The following is a 14,124-nucleotide window of genomic DNA, read 5'->3' on the forward strand; positions in this document are numbered from 1 at the left end:
GAAGTGTCCTCTGCTTCGCACGCTAGCTTGCTTCGACATTATCTTACTCACAATTGCATTGGCTGAATCAGCTTTTCTTCCTTTCTGACTGCAGATAAGACCGCTAAAGTTGCAGAGATCATAACGAGTGATGAACACTGGTGAGTTGCGGTGCCGCTTCGTGCTACTTTTCTTCTAAAAGTCTGCAACTGCAATGGCACAAATTGTAGAATTCAGTATCATCCCGCACGTTGTGTATTCGTAAAATAATTTCAAGCGTGTGTTTCATCATTTTTTTCAGTTATAACAAACTGAAGTGGGCGCTATTACCAGCACTGTCCGCGGAATGTCCGTTTAGAAGTAAAAAACTTTGCAGGAAGGTATTCGATGAAAAGGCATGAATGAACACCTGACAAGCACAATCGCGCAACAGTTTTCAAACTTTAGCATTTCTTGATTTGGGACCTTACCGCTTCGAAAGCTTCTTGAAAAAGCATCGCCACAAAGCAGTGTCGTCTTAATAGCGCCTATATAGCGCCGTTGCCACTTGCAAGAAACCAATTGATTTACTTAACCAGAACTGCAACAGTCGTGCAAGCATTACATAACCAGAGACTAGAAAACACATATGTAAATGTGCTGGATAGTATCTATTGTGGCTACACAGCCAAGATAGCCTTGCGTAGAGAAAGTAATAAAATGCCAATAAGGGTGCGTGTCAGGCTTGGAGATATCTCTCCAGCACTATTCATCGCGCGTGTTTACATGAGGCATTCCGAGAACTGGGCAGAGTAGAACTTCGGATAATAGTAATCTATATATCTTAAAAATTCTAGTTTCCTTGATGACATTGTTTTTCTATGTAACTCAGGAGAACAATTTCAAAACATCATGGATGACCTAAAATATAGCTGACGGTTGGTCGCTTGTAACTTGCGTTTCTGTGCTCGCTTCTGGACCTCACGTTTATCGCGCTGCAATAAAATTTGTGAAAAACGGAGCAGCGATCACCAAGGCGTAATGTGACTTCATGCTTGTGGTTAGCTGGCCGTAAGTCGAGCGTTTGCTGCCCCACTCACTAAGCGGGACTTCTCTTTATTCATAAGCTGGTTTCCTTGGCGTCAGCCGCAGGGACTGGCGCCACCACCTTTACCGCCTGGACACCGGAGAAGACCAGCCGCTGTCCTCACTCGCACACCGCACGCGCCGTGTCCACCAGGCGATCGCTCACGTGCTCCTCGCACCGGCCGCAACTCTGCACGGCACAACACGTGCTCGGGCAGCCACCACATCGGCCGGGGCATTCCTCAGCCTGCAGCCTTCTGTGCCCTCTGCAGACCACTCGAAGGCCTCGAAGCTTCTGGTACGGAAGCACTAAATCCGCATTTTCGGATGACAGATCGATACAGGGCCAGGAACTACACAAGCATAGTGACCGGACAGATTCAAAATTTACTATACCTCGGGAGATAAGGTCATACAGCCGGATATATGTATATAGGACTTGCGCTGTCTGTCAGCCGTTTTATTTCCATAGCTTAGCAATAAGCATGTCTGCAGCAATGACGCTTCCCAAGAAGGTTTTGATATCGGTAAAATGTACGTTGTAAAGCGGCGGTCCATACATGACCTAGGTGTATACCTTACAGGACAGATCTATCGCACGGCGGTACAGGCTAATTGTATTTCCTTCAGCAATGAATTGAAACAATAAGCCTGGAACGACATTGCACTGCGCGAATGCGCGCACTTAGAACGCCTTCCATGAGTTGCACACAGCTAACTCGAATATTTTCAATATTCGTTGCGAAAAGCACCTCCAGATATTTGCACAAAGGCGTCACCAAGAGAGCCCAGGCCGTGATAGCGAGCACCTCTTTAAGCTTGGCTTCGCACTTTTCTCAGCAGTAATTTTGGACTACGTCCTTATTGCCCAGCTGCGGACTACTGCTGCAGTACTGTGCACAAAAACCGGAAGTAAACTTATGTCAAATTTAAAACTGTGCATCAGCTAAAAATTTAATTTTCATAAAGAAGCGCACCAAACTGGCCAGAGATAAAGTGTTCATCATGTCCCTCTGCCTTTTTCATGCTAAAAGTCCCTTTTGAAATTTTTCATAATAACGCATCTTTAAACAGTGAGGCAGGAGGCCAGTCTCCTGTTCCCTTCTCTGGCTCACTTTTGCGGGCTTTTTTTTTGCACGAAGTACAGCTTAAGGTAGAAACAGATTGTCTTGGAATCCGACTAAGTAGTTAGAGAAGACATTAGCGCTGGCCATAAATTAACGAAAATTGATGACGTCACCGGGCTGATCTCGAAGTGGATGGGTTGCTGTCAAACACTCTACTTCAGAATTGGATCCCTGACTCCAACTTTTTATACGCGTTGATTTCTCTAAGTGGGATACGGTGATGGCTACCGTTTGTAGCTACATACACGCAGTAATATATCATCATGAGAGGGACTTCATATTTCGGGTAACTTTCAAGATCCCCGGTCCTGTTACTTTGACATCATGGCATGCAGGCGCAGGCAGCTGAGGCCGAAGGCGCGGCCGTCGAGCAGGCCCCGAAGTATCCCGAGGAGGAGCGTGGCGACAGCACCGACCCGCACGCCGACGCCCAGCTGTTCGCCGTCAACGACGGACGACACTACTTTTCCCAGCGGGTCGACTTCCGTTGGCAGGAAGTGCACGAACACTCCCGGGCTGATTGGCGTGGCTGGTGAGTGAACAGCGCGCGCATGATTCGCGCATAAGAAAGCTTCACACAAAGCAAGTGTCCCTTTTTAAGAAAAACACGAGAAATCTATTGCGAGCGGCGGCTGCCTAAATGCGCACCTATATCTATGTGCATAGCTTTGCACGACGTATAGTCAACGCGAGCACGCACCATCAGCGTCAAATGGAACTCGATATTAACGTGTAAAGCGCGAGTAGAAAAGCAAGGACATCTTAGCCGGTGAAGAACAAATACAGGCCGGTTTCTTTAGCATTTCTAGGGAGAGGTCGATGCGCCTTCAAAGTCAAAATTTGTTGCTATAGCATTTTCTAGGTTTTGATGTGCTCGTGTATCTATGCATCCTGTATGCTTTATAGTTTAACCCGATACGCAGGATTTTTCTTTCGTCTCTTAAGCCTTCCGCCGGCTCCGCCTTGTGTGGTACAGCACCGTAACGCACGTGTCATCTCTTCCTTCTGTCAAGCTGTCACCCTTTCCTTGAATGCCTCGCCGCAGCATTTTTTAAGGCAACAGCGTCAAGGGTGCCGTTCAGGAGAACCGGACACGGTTGTTGTCGCCACCGGTGTTTGCAGGAAAGCAAGTTGGGATAGAGAGTCGTGACTTCACCTAGGAACTGTTTGTAATGCGAATGTCGCAACATGGCTTACACCTCCTTAGGACATGAAATATATAAAATAAATGAATTGTGGTGAAATGAAAATGGGCTACTTAGAACGGAATCGAATCCGTATCCCTTGAGTCACACACGATACCCCTACAGGCGACGCAGGCGCTCTAGTACTGCGTGGTTAAAGCAGGGCTTTATAGGCCTGTCAGGTGTCCTTTCGCATAATACGGAAAGAGCGTCCGTGTCGGCGTGGTCAAGAGAAGCCTCTGACGTGACTCATTAACGCTATCACGTCATATGTTTAAAGGTGCAGCTTATGTGTCCCCCAATTATTTTGTTGTCTTTCCGAGAGTTTTATCGATGTAGAAGAAGGCAGTGGATGCAGGTGACCCACCACTGATAGTAGGTCACCTCTTCGGCTATATAGCGGGGGGTTTATCCAGTTATGCCGACTTATGCCAAGCGTTTTATGTTCTAAAGGGGGGTAGGGAAAATAAGGTTTTTTAGGCAGTGTTGCATGTGAAAAATATTATTCTCAAATTCTGCCATTTGATGAAGACAACTGAGTCAATTTGGGTCGCTGCGGGAGCCAAATAAATAGTCTGTGTGGGGTAAGGAGTAATTTCGTTTCGGTCCTACGAAGAGATCTGGATTGTTTTGGGGTGAAATATGTGTGTGGTGCAGGAAGCAGATAGTTGCTCTCGTTTGTGTTCGTGGCGTTCGTTGACCTGTTGATAGTAGGACTCACCCACCACGGTGGCTCAGTGGTTACAGCACTCGGCTACTGAGCCAGAGTGGCCGGGTTAAAACCCTACCGCGGCGGACGCGTTTCGATGGAAGCGAGACGCAAAACTCGCCCGTGTGCTATACGATGTCATTGCACGTTAAAGATCCCCTGCTTGTCTATATCATTGTGAAGTCCTGCACCAAGGCACCTCTTTCTCTCCTTACACTTTCATTCCCACCTTCTTCCCTACACATCACGGCGTGATTGAGGTGTCTTCAGAGATGTGGTACAGTTCCTGCGCCATTTCCTTTACTCAAAAGCAGCTTGTCGTACCTAGGTGCCGAACCTTGTTTTGCCAGACAATGTTCAGTGTTTCTTTCAGTGCTGTGGAGTTGCAGGTCTATTCATTTCTTTTTAATTGTCCGTAGCGGAAATCCCGCGGTGGTATTTATGTGGAGCCGGGAGTCCTCTTTTGTAATCATCGACTATCCGTTCGTAGTGGTAGAGGTTCTTTTGTCAACATCATCAGGATGACTGGAATAGAACGGAACACCTAAACGAAAGAGAATTGAACAAATATATTAGCTGCTGCAGAAGAGTTGACACCCTTCGTTAACACTTTCAAAGTAATCCCACCCCGGCTTAAAAGTGAAAACTAACGGCACTAGCATGGAGCCTCGCTCAAGATTTTGTGGTTTTTGACGTTCTCGTGTATCTATGCATCCTGCTTTACAGTGTAACCGAATATGCACGATTTGTGTTCCTTTTTTCTTGAATCCTTCAACCGATTTCCCGTTACTTCGATAACTAACTGCGGCTTTCGTTTTTCGCGTTTCACAGAGTTTGACCGAAACTTTCAGATCACTTTTCATCAGTTAGTAGGAAGAAATTTACCTGTAAAAGAAAAGATCGGTTCTGTGAAACGAGAAATAAAGCTTCCTCATCAACTAGAACTTAACTTTACGGAACTAAGCCCAGCAGATATGGCCAGCTAAATGAGTCTTCTTCTTATTGCGACGGTCTGTACGGGATAAGCGGTGCGTTTGGTGTCCGTCTCTTGTGTGGTGGAGGGAGCAATTGCGTTTCTCTCGCATGTGTTAGTAGTGAAAGGGGGTTTAATAGCTCAGGCACCACCAGAACCAGGAAGGCAGAACCAGGCGCAGAACGAGGCCTTCTAGGCGTCCGCGGTTATTCTAGAGCCCGGCAGCAGCACGCGCTCAGCGATAGCACTGCCGCTACCTCGTTGTCACATCTTCGTCTTTACAATGGCCCCAGGGGATGAAAGGAGCCATCCTGGCGACTCAAGGCGTAGTGCAGATCAAGGGGTCATGGTAAGGCTTGAGGCGACTGACATGCACCGTTTCACAGCCACGACGGCGAAGGTCAGAGGAGTGTGTCAGTGGTTCGACGACATAGTTCAAAGGGGAAGGTTGAGAAAGAACACGGTAAGGGCCTTGATATTTGGCTTGGAATTTGTACGACAGGCCAGGAGAGCCAGCAGGGATCCAGAGCGAGACAAGTGAGCCGGGGGAAAGGGGTACGTGAGTGTGACTACCGGAATCCCGACGCTCTTTTTGTCGATTTTGGTCAGCGGACGTGAGGGAACGGGCGAGCTGGCGGCATTCCTCGGCATACTTGGCAATTTCAGAAGCAGTTGCGCAGTCAGATGCATCAAGATGGTAGGGAAGAATGGTGTCAAGCATGCTTGTAGGTTCGCGGCCGTAAAGAAGAAAGAACGGAGAATAGCCTGTGGTGGACTGGACGGCGGTATTATAAGCGTAGGCGACGAACGGAAGAACGAGGTCTCAGTTGGAATGGTTGGGACTGATATACATGGTGAGCTTGTCACCGAGTGTCCGGTTAAACCGTTCGGTGAGGCCGTTGGTCTGAGGATGGTACGCTGTGCAGGTTCTGTGAACGATGCGGCACTCTTGCAGAAGCGCCTGAACAACCTCGGATAAAAACACACGGCCGCGGTCGCTCAGAAGCTCACGAGGGGCGCTGTGGCGGAGAATGAGCTGGCGGAGAATGAAGAAGGCCATGTCTCGCGCTGTAGCCGCCGGAAGAGCCGCCGTTTCAGCATAGCGCGTGAGATGGTCTATGGCGACTATAACCAAACGGTGACCTGAAGGGGTAGAGGGCAGGGGCCCGTAAAGGTCGATGCCGACGCGATCAAAGGGACGGGCAGGGCAAGGCAATGGCTGCGATGGGCCAGAAAGGCGCTGTGACGGAGACTTGCGGCGTTGGCACGCAATGCATGAGTGAATGTACTTGCTTAAAAAGCTGTACATTCCACGCCAGCAGTACCGGTGCCGAAGTCGAGTGTAGGTTTTCAAAACACCAGCATTAGCAGTCCGGTGGTCGGCATGGACAGAGGCGCAGACTTCAGCTCGAAGTTGGCGAGGGATGTCGAGGAGCCATTTTCGACCGTCGGGCATGTAATTGCGACGATAGAGGAGACCGTCATGCAGAGTGAAGTGGTGGGCTAGTCGCCGAAGTGAGCGAGAGGCAGCTGCCGTAGGGGGCCCAGACAGATGGTGCACGAGAGATGTAATCCAGGGGTCCTTGCGCTGTTCCACAAGCATGTTTACCAGGCGCAACGAGGACAGCTCGGAGTCAATGCTCGAGATGGTCGCAGTGTCGGAAAGCAGCGGAGACCGGGAGAGGGCGTCAGCGTCAGAGTGCTTACGGCCAGAGCGATAGACGACTCGAATGTCGTACTCCTGGAGGCGCAGAGCCCAGCGGCCAAGGCGACCCGATGAATCCTTCAACGATGACAGCCAGCACAAAGCGTGATGATCGGTGACTACGTCGAAGGGGTGGCCGTAGAGGTATGGTCGGAATTTGGTTATGGCCCACAAAATGGCCAAGCATTCTTTTTCTCTGGCGGAGTAATTTATCTCGGCCTTGGACAGCGTGCGGCTCGCATAGGCGACAACGTATTCTGGAAATCCAGGTATTCGCTGGGCGAGCACAGCACCAATGCCCACGCCGCTAGCATCCGTGTGTACTTCTGTCGGGACGTTAGGGTCGTAATGGCGAAGGATGGGAGGTGAAGTAAGGAGTCGACGTAGGGTAACAAAATCTTCATCGCACTCAGAGGACCATGACGACAAGGAGTTCTGGCCTTGAAGCCGCGTCAAAGGCGAAATGATTGTAGTGAAATTTCGGATGAAGCGCCGAAAATAGGAACAGAGGCCAATGAAACTCCGCAGTTCTTTGAGAGTAGAGGACTTTGGAAAGTGGGCAACAGCGCGAAGCTTTGCCGGATCCGGAAGGATGCCCGCTTTGGATACGACATGGCCGAGTACGGTCAGTTGGCGAGCGCCGAAGTGGCATTTCTTCAAATTTAGTTGCAGGCCGGCGGCGGTGAGGCAGGTCAACACTTGGCGCAGACGAGTCAGATGTGTGGAGAAGTCGGCCGAGAAAACAACGATGTCGTCGAGGTAGCAAAGACACGTCTTCCAGCGCAAGCCGCGCAAGACGTTATCCATCATGCGTTCGAATGTTGCGGGGGCATTGCAAAGACCAAATGGCATGACGTTAAATTCGTATAGTCCGTCGGGCGTGACGAAAGCAGTTTTTTCACGATCGCATTTGGACATGGGGATTTGCCAGTATCCAGAACGCAGATCCAGGGACGAAAAGCATTCCGCACCTTGCAGACAATCGAAGGCGTCATCGATGCGTGGTAGAGGATAAACGTCTTTCCTAGTTATTGTGTTTAGGCGGCGATAATCCACACAGAATCTTATGGAGCCATCTTTCTTTCGAACCAGCACGACCGGGGATGACCAAGGGCTGTGCGACGGCTGTATAATCCCACGCTCGAGCATGTCGTCCACTTGCTCGTTGAGGACTCGACGCTCTGTCGCTGACACGCGATATGGGCGCTGTCGCAGAAGTGGATGGGAACCGGTATCGATGGTATGGTGGACATGTGAAGAACGCCCGAGGGGAGGCTGGCACGCGTAAACGATGAACGAAATTGGTGCAACGGGTGGAATAGCTGGTCACGGTAGGGAGAAGTGAGATCTTGATCGATGGCGCTATACAGAATGTCAGAGGGTGGTTGGGGTGACAGGAGAACAGGAGTAAGAGAGTCCAGCGATCACGGGAGAGCAGTTTCTCGGTCGTCGTCAAGTTGCAGAAGTTCAGCTGGTTCGACGCACCCAAGGCATTCACCATGAATCAGGGTCACTGGAGATGAGAGAGGGTTGCTGACGAGCACGGCTGTCGTTCCGGAGGTCACCGTGAGGACAGCGAAGGGTTGCGGCATGTTCTTGCGGCGAAGAAACAACTCCGAGGGGGTAAAGAGTACAGTTACAGCAGGTTGGTTGCGTGGTGAGGCGCACGAGAGGGATACAATGACAGAGGAATTTGCCGGGAGCTCGACATCGTGAGACAGGTGTACTTTGGCCGGATATTCAGGAGACGGTGCGGCCGGGTAGGCGTTGGGCAGGGCCGAGAAAGTAACATCGGCGCGGGCACAATCGACAACGGCGGAGTGCTCAGAAAGAAAGTCCCATCCTAGAATTACGTCATGGGAGCAAGAGGAGAGCATCAGGAATTGAATGACGTACAAGACTTCTTGAATAACGACTCGCGCGGTGCAGGTTGCGAGCGACTCGACCTGTTCGGCGGTAGCAGTGCGAAGAGGAACCCCTGAAAATGGCGTCATGACTTTTTTCAGTTTTCGACAAAATTTCGCGTCCATAATTGAGACAGCAGCTCCGGTGACCACGAGAGCACAGGTTCAACACCTTCGACAAAAACATCAATAACGTTTGTTGGTGAGAGCAGAGGCCTTGTAGAGTTCAGAGGGGACGCAGCTCTTGCCTCGGGAACTGCGCTCATTAGTTTTCCGCAGCGGAAGTGCTGGCCCGACGGCGCATAGGAGATAGGGAACGGCGCCGCGGAGAAGTAGAACGATGAGAGGTGGCAACCTGGCGGTTGGTAGAAAAGGCAGGAGGCAATGGGTCCGCTTGCACGTGGGGCGGCTGTATGTAAGACCCATACGCAGATGGTGGCAGGACGTCAGCAGGCGAAGAAGGACGTCTGTGGCAGTAGTGGGCTACATGGCCGGCGAAGCCGCAGGCAAAGCAAATAAGCCTATTGTCGCGAGTACGTCACAAACGACCGTAGTGCGAGACTGCTGGCCTGAAGCGAGGCGACGGTTGTGCCACCTGAGCCCGATACGAGAAATCAGGCGGGGGCGTCGAAGGTGGCGGCGCTTGAGTGGCGTCTTGAAAAGGGCTCAAGGGATGGGATGGTGGTCTGGCAAGAACGGCGGCGTACGTAAGAGGGGCAGCCACAGGTTGCTGGGGCAGGGGTGGCAGGGCCTCCGCGACTTGGGCTCGGATCCTCTGCTGAAGGGTGGGAGACAGCGCTGGCGGGGGGTTCCGAACTCCAGAGATGAGCGCTAGTTGGCGTGCGATCTCCTCTCGAATGAACTTCTGAATGTCATGCCTGAGCTGCTGCCCTCCTGCGGTCTCGACATCAGCGGACAGGACGTCGGCAGGCTGCACGGTGCGACGAGTGAGGACGCGTTGCTTGCGGAGCTCCTCGTAGCTCTGTCACAAGCTGATGACAGAGGCCACGGTGTCCGGCTGCTTGGCTAGAAGCATTTGGAACGCATCTTCATCAAAACCCTTCATGATATTTTGGATCTTATCAGCCTCGGTCATATCGCTGTTCACGCGCTTGCAAAGATCCACCACGTCCTCAATATAACTAGTAAATGTCTCGCCAGGCTGCTGAGCCCGTTCGCGTAAGCGCTGTTCGGCGCGAAGTTTGCGCACGCCAGGACGGCCAAATGCCTCAGTGAAGCTCGTCTTGAACGTGGACCATGTGGCGATATCGGCTTCGTGGTTACGGAACCTGAGGTTGGCGACATCAGCCAGGTAAAAGATGACGTTGTTTAGTTTCATGGCGTCGTCCCAGCGGTTGTGCGTGCTGACCCGCTCGTAGGAAGCCAGCCAGTCCTCGACGTCAGAGTCGCCGAGCCCACTGAAGACAGCCGGGTCCCGTTGTCGAGGTGTGCCGGAGCAGACAAGCGGAGCAGCCGGTGGCTGGGGAGCCAGGGAGGCGTTATTCGGCATTGCTGACGTTACAGTGCCGCTGCGGAGCTCCAGGACGGGATAAGGAGCAACCTCCACCACTTGAAAGGGGGTTTAAAAGCTCAGGCACCACCAGAACCAAGAAGGCAGAACCAGGCGCAGAACGAGGCCTTCTAGGCGTCAGCGGTTATTCTAGAGCCCGGCAGCAGCACGCGCTCAGCGATAGCACTGCCGCTACCTCGTTGTCACATCTTCGTCTTTACAGTAGCGTTAGTTTTGCTGTTGCTTGTATAGCGCTACTTCGTTCCTCGCTGCCAATCTCGGACACGCAATTGTGGGTGGCCAGTCATTAGCCAATGCCTCCGGCAGGCTGACGAACGAGCTCATTTCCCTGGATCGCCTTGAGACCTCGTGCCTATTAAATGGGGGTACTGACTTGGGAGATAATGCCGAGTTATTTCTGCTAAGTGCTGCACAGTTCTACGTCTATCCGGCGTTTTTGGGTGGTTCGCATTGTCACCCGCGGCACATTAGCGCAGCCGGAGAGGATTTTCTTCACAACCTATCTCTTATGTTTTGTTCGTTTTGCATGCGCTGAATCACTATATGGGATAATGGGGTGCAGAGCTGTGCGGTTTGTTAGGGAGGTTTGGTGTATGGCTTGGATAATGGCTTGTTTCCAGTGCGGTGCGTGCGGCTGGATTGCTGAAGGGACCAGCTGTATAGGTTTCGGGAATTTCGATTACAGGTCTTTAATCACAAAGGCATACGACCCGGTTTTGGAGCGTGCAGGGTCTGTGTATATGTGGATGTGTCCGGAGTGCGGTTTGTGCAAATGACGGCTTATGCTTGGAGTCTACCGAACGGATTAGGCGGTTCATGTTCTTGAGGTTATTGGCTAATTTGATATTGGGCGGACGTGAGGGCCTAGTTTTTGCTCGAATGGATGAGATGTGTTTGTTTCAGAATGCAACGACTGTGCTCAATGTACAATAGGCAGGCTACCTGTTTGTCTCTGCAGCTTGATTAGTTCCGCTGTTGTGTGAGATAGTCTCGCGAAAAGAAGTCTTTTTGACCACGTACGCTTGCTAGCAGCGTGAATCAACGTGGACAAGTTTGAGTCCCGCACCAAAATTTTTCGCTGTGAAACGTATGAAAGCTTTGCAAAGCTATTCTTCCTTTCTTGGGGGGCTATGAATCTTACGTGCATCTCAGACCTGTTTGGCTGGCTCTAGCGACAGTGCTTTGACAGATAAACTCAATTTGTGAAACAAATAAATCAAGTGCAGCAACTGCACAGAGTCTTTAGGTTACGAATTTTAGACCCTAGACATAAATAATCTCATAACGCCTGCTTTATATGCTTTCTTCTTTCTGTTAAAGTATTCGTATAATTGATACTCGTCGCGACAAAGTCACTGTATTCATGCTACGCAGGTATGGCTGCATCTGGACCAGCGACGTGCGCTCGTCGGTTTCGGGGGCGCTTCTTCACTAGGGGGCCGCTTCGGGGTGCGGGCCGCTGTGTTTCGATACAAGACCTTGCATGGCCAGCCGTACCCCAAGAAGTTGCCTCGCGCACCCGCGTCTCGTATGGTGGGAGCCTGTCGGACAGCGGCAGTTCAAGACGGCGCTCTCGTTCTTGAATTTCCTCCTGTCCATCTCCGGGCGAACGAGCACACTCCGCCTCTGGAGTAAGGAGGTCATCTCCCCCATTTCGCAACCACAGGTCGAAAGACCTGTGATCACTCTGATAAATATTATTATTAGCAAACTACGAAGCATCCAAATTTGTTATCAATACAATATTCTAATAGAAGTTACACATAAACCTGGCAATGCAGAAAACGTCCACAGGCTTACTGCGCATTGCGGACGATTCGCCAATTGTGGCTGGCAAGATTATCAGCATGGGTTCGGCCACAGCCGCAAAGTAGGCGCGGCCCCTTGACTTGTACTACATCAAATTGGACCTTGGCTCAGCTGCCTTTATCGGGCGTGCCCTGCAGTCGAACATTCTTTGACTTTTGAAGTTGGTGGAGTTTTCAGCTGTATTCCTGTGCCTACTCTCTCCGCCAACCCAGCGGACGAAAAACTGTGGCATGGATGGTGAATTCATAGCGTGTTTATTCTGCGGTAAACAGGCGTCACGTGTGCCCTGCCTCTCGCTCCTCCAAGTACATCCCTAGTGATGTCGACGGGCGACAAGCTAGCATAGGAAATTAAGAGCAATGCTTTGACCACGACCGCAGGGAGAAGGACAGACAATGAAGGTGCCTTCGACTTCCTTCCCCAAGGATTCCAAGATGATGCGCGCACTCGTTTTGTTTTGCAGCTTAGAGGTGCTCTCTGGCCACGCTTCTCTCCTAAAGGATTCGCACGCGCCCTTCTAGGCACAAAATATCACACGGAAAGCTGCCTTGGGCCGCCACTCCTCTTATGCTCTATCAAGCTGAGCATGTTCGGCCAGAGTGGTTACCAAAAGCCACGGTGAAAGGTCCGGCCCAGCAACGCTGACACGTCGTATGGGTCGACCTGTCCCCTGCAGCATGAAGACTCCACAGCATGCTTGGCGTTCTCGTTTTGCGGCCCGATCTTTGCAAGTTTGAGCGAAATCTACCCTAAGATACTGTCGGTTTCGTGGTCGCCTCCGATATGCTCCACAGTGTGGCGTTCATTAACAGTGCCTTATGCCCGACCCACCATGCCCCTTCCCTTCTGTGTCATGGTCAACTGGCCTATGCTGCGGACACTTCAAGGGCGTGACTGTAAGCTCGAAGTGGAACTCTCTGTGGTTGCCTGCTATTTTTTGCTCTCCAAAGAGCGCTGCAGAAGTTGCCATATATGAAATAGGTGTGAATCCGCTCTGGTGACTTCCATTCTACGGCTTTTGGTTGCGGAGCCATAATACGCGTAATAGAATGCCTGCTGCGACGACCACACTTCGATTGACAAGACTCCAGTATGTCATGCGGCATTGGTGCATGTTAAAGAAGGGCAGGTATCTAAAATAATGCGGAGCCCTTTATTACGGCGTCTCTCTAAGCCCATGAGCAAACTCTGCTACCAAAGTTCGATATCGAAGTTTTTCAGGTCATTTGGCTCGTGTTATTCTGTGCCTTTACAGAGCACTTTTACTGGGCTGGTGTGCGTCCAAGTCAGTTTGCCGCTGCAGACTGTGTCAAAGTAAGCCACAAAAACTGCTACATGGACATCGCTTGGACTGCCAGGTAGTCGCTGGTGGTCACAGTATGCTCAACTAGTTACCGACTCACTACTTCATCCAGCTATCCGGCTACTGCGCTTTGTGCGGCGTGCTGGGAATTTTACTGGTGGGGGTAGTATAATCGTAAACAAACCTTAAAAGGCTTGCTTGTCGCTAGCTCGTCGATAACGTTAGTCAAACTGCCGCCTTCCTCGCAGTTATTGAGAATGCATGCTAACGGTCCATCGCCAGCGGTCCATCGCTTGGACGCAACATACCACTCCGCCCCGATTTAAACGCCGCTCAACCGTAAACATTTCTATACAGCTCCCACAAGCCTGGAGGCCTCCGTCGGGTTATCTACAGACTCTTTATGTATCTACGTACATCGAAAAGCCAGACCCCGGACTGAACGTGCCGTTTTGTAACTTCTGCTTCATTATTTAAAAGCTACTGAACAAAGTTCGCTTTGGGAGATAGCAAGGAAATCTAGCAGTATGCTCGAGGTTTTGTCAGCCGAGCAGGTGAGAAGGCATCTGACAGGGGAGCATACTGAAGTGAGGCCCTGGACACACTATCAGGCCATCTCACTCCCATGAACAATGGGGAGCTGTTCTGATCAGTACGGGACCCGGCGATCAGTCCAGGTCGGCGACGAGAGCGCTTGAGATCGCCGACAGACTACAACTGCTGGCCAACAGGAGCGGCTGAATTTACCCAGTAGGTGGCCCATTTGATCCGCTGAAAAATAAAGTTGTTTCTCTGTCTCTACCGTTAGCTGTTATGTAATCGTGAAGGTATTCGC

General features: G+C 51.1%; 1 long non-coding RNA gene across 1 annotated transcript; it reads left to right on the forward strand.

Moving 5' to 3' along the window:
• Positions 1–1,117: 1,117 nt before the first annotated feature.
• Positions 1,118–11,676, forward strand: LOC144123427 (uncharacterized). Its single transcript, XR_013313095.1, has 3 exons — positions 1,118–1,342; positions 2,507–2,703; positions 11,552–11,676. It is a non-coding gene; the product is annotated as an uncharacterized LOC144123427 (long non-coding RNA).
• The last annotated feature ends 2,448 nt before the right edge of the window (positions 11,677–14,124 follow it).

Source organism: Amblyomma americanum, chromosome 3, assembly GCF_052857255.1.
Source record: "Amblyomma americanum isolate KBUSLIRL-KWMA chromosome 3, ASM5285725v1, whole genome shotgun sequence".
Lineage (NCBI taxonomy): Eukaryota > Metazoa > Arthropoda > Arachnida > Ixodida > Ixodidae > Amblyomma > Amblyomma americanum.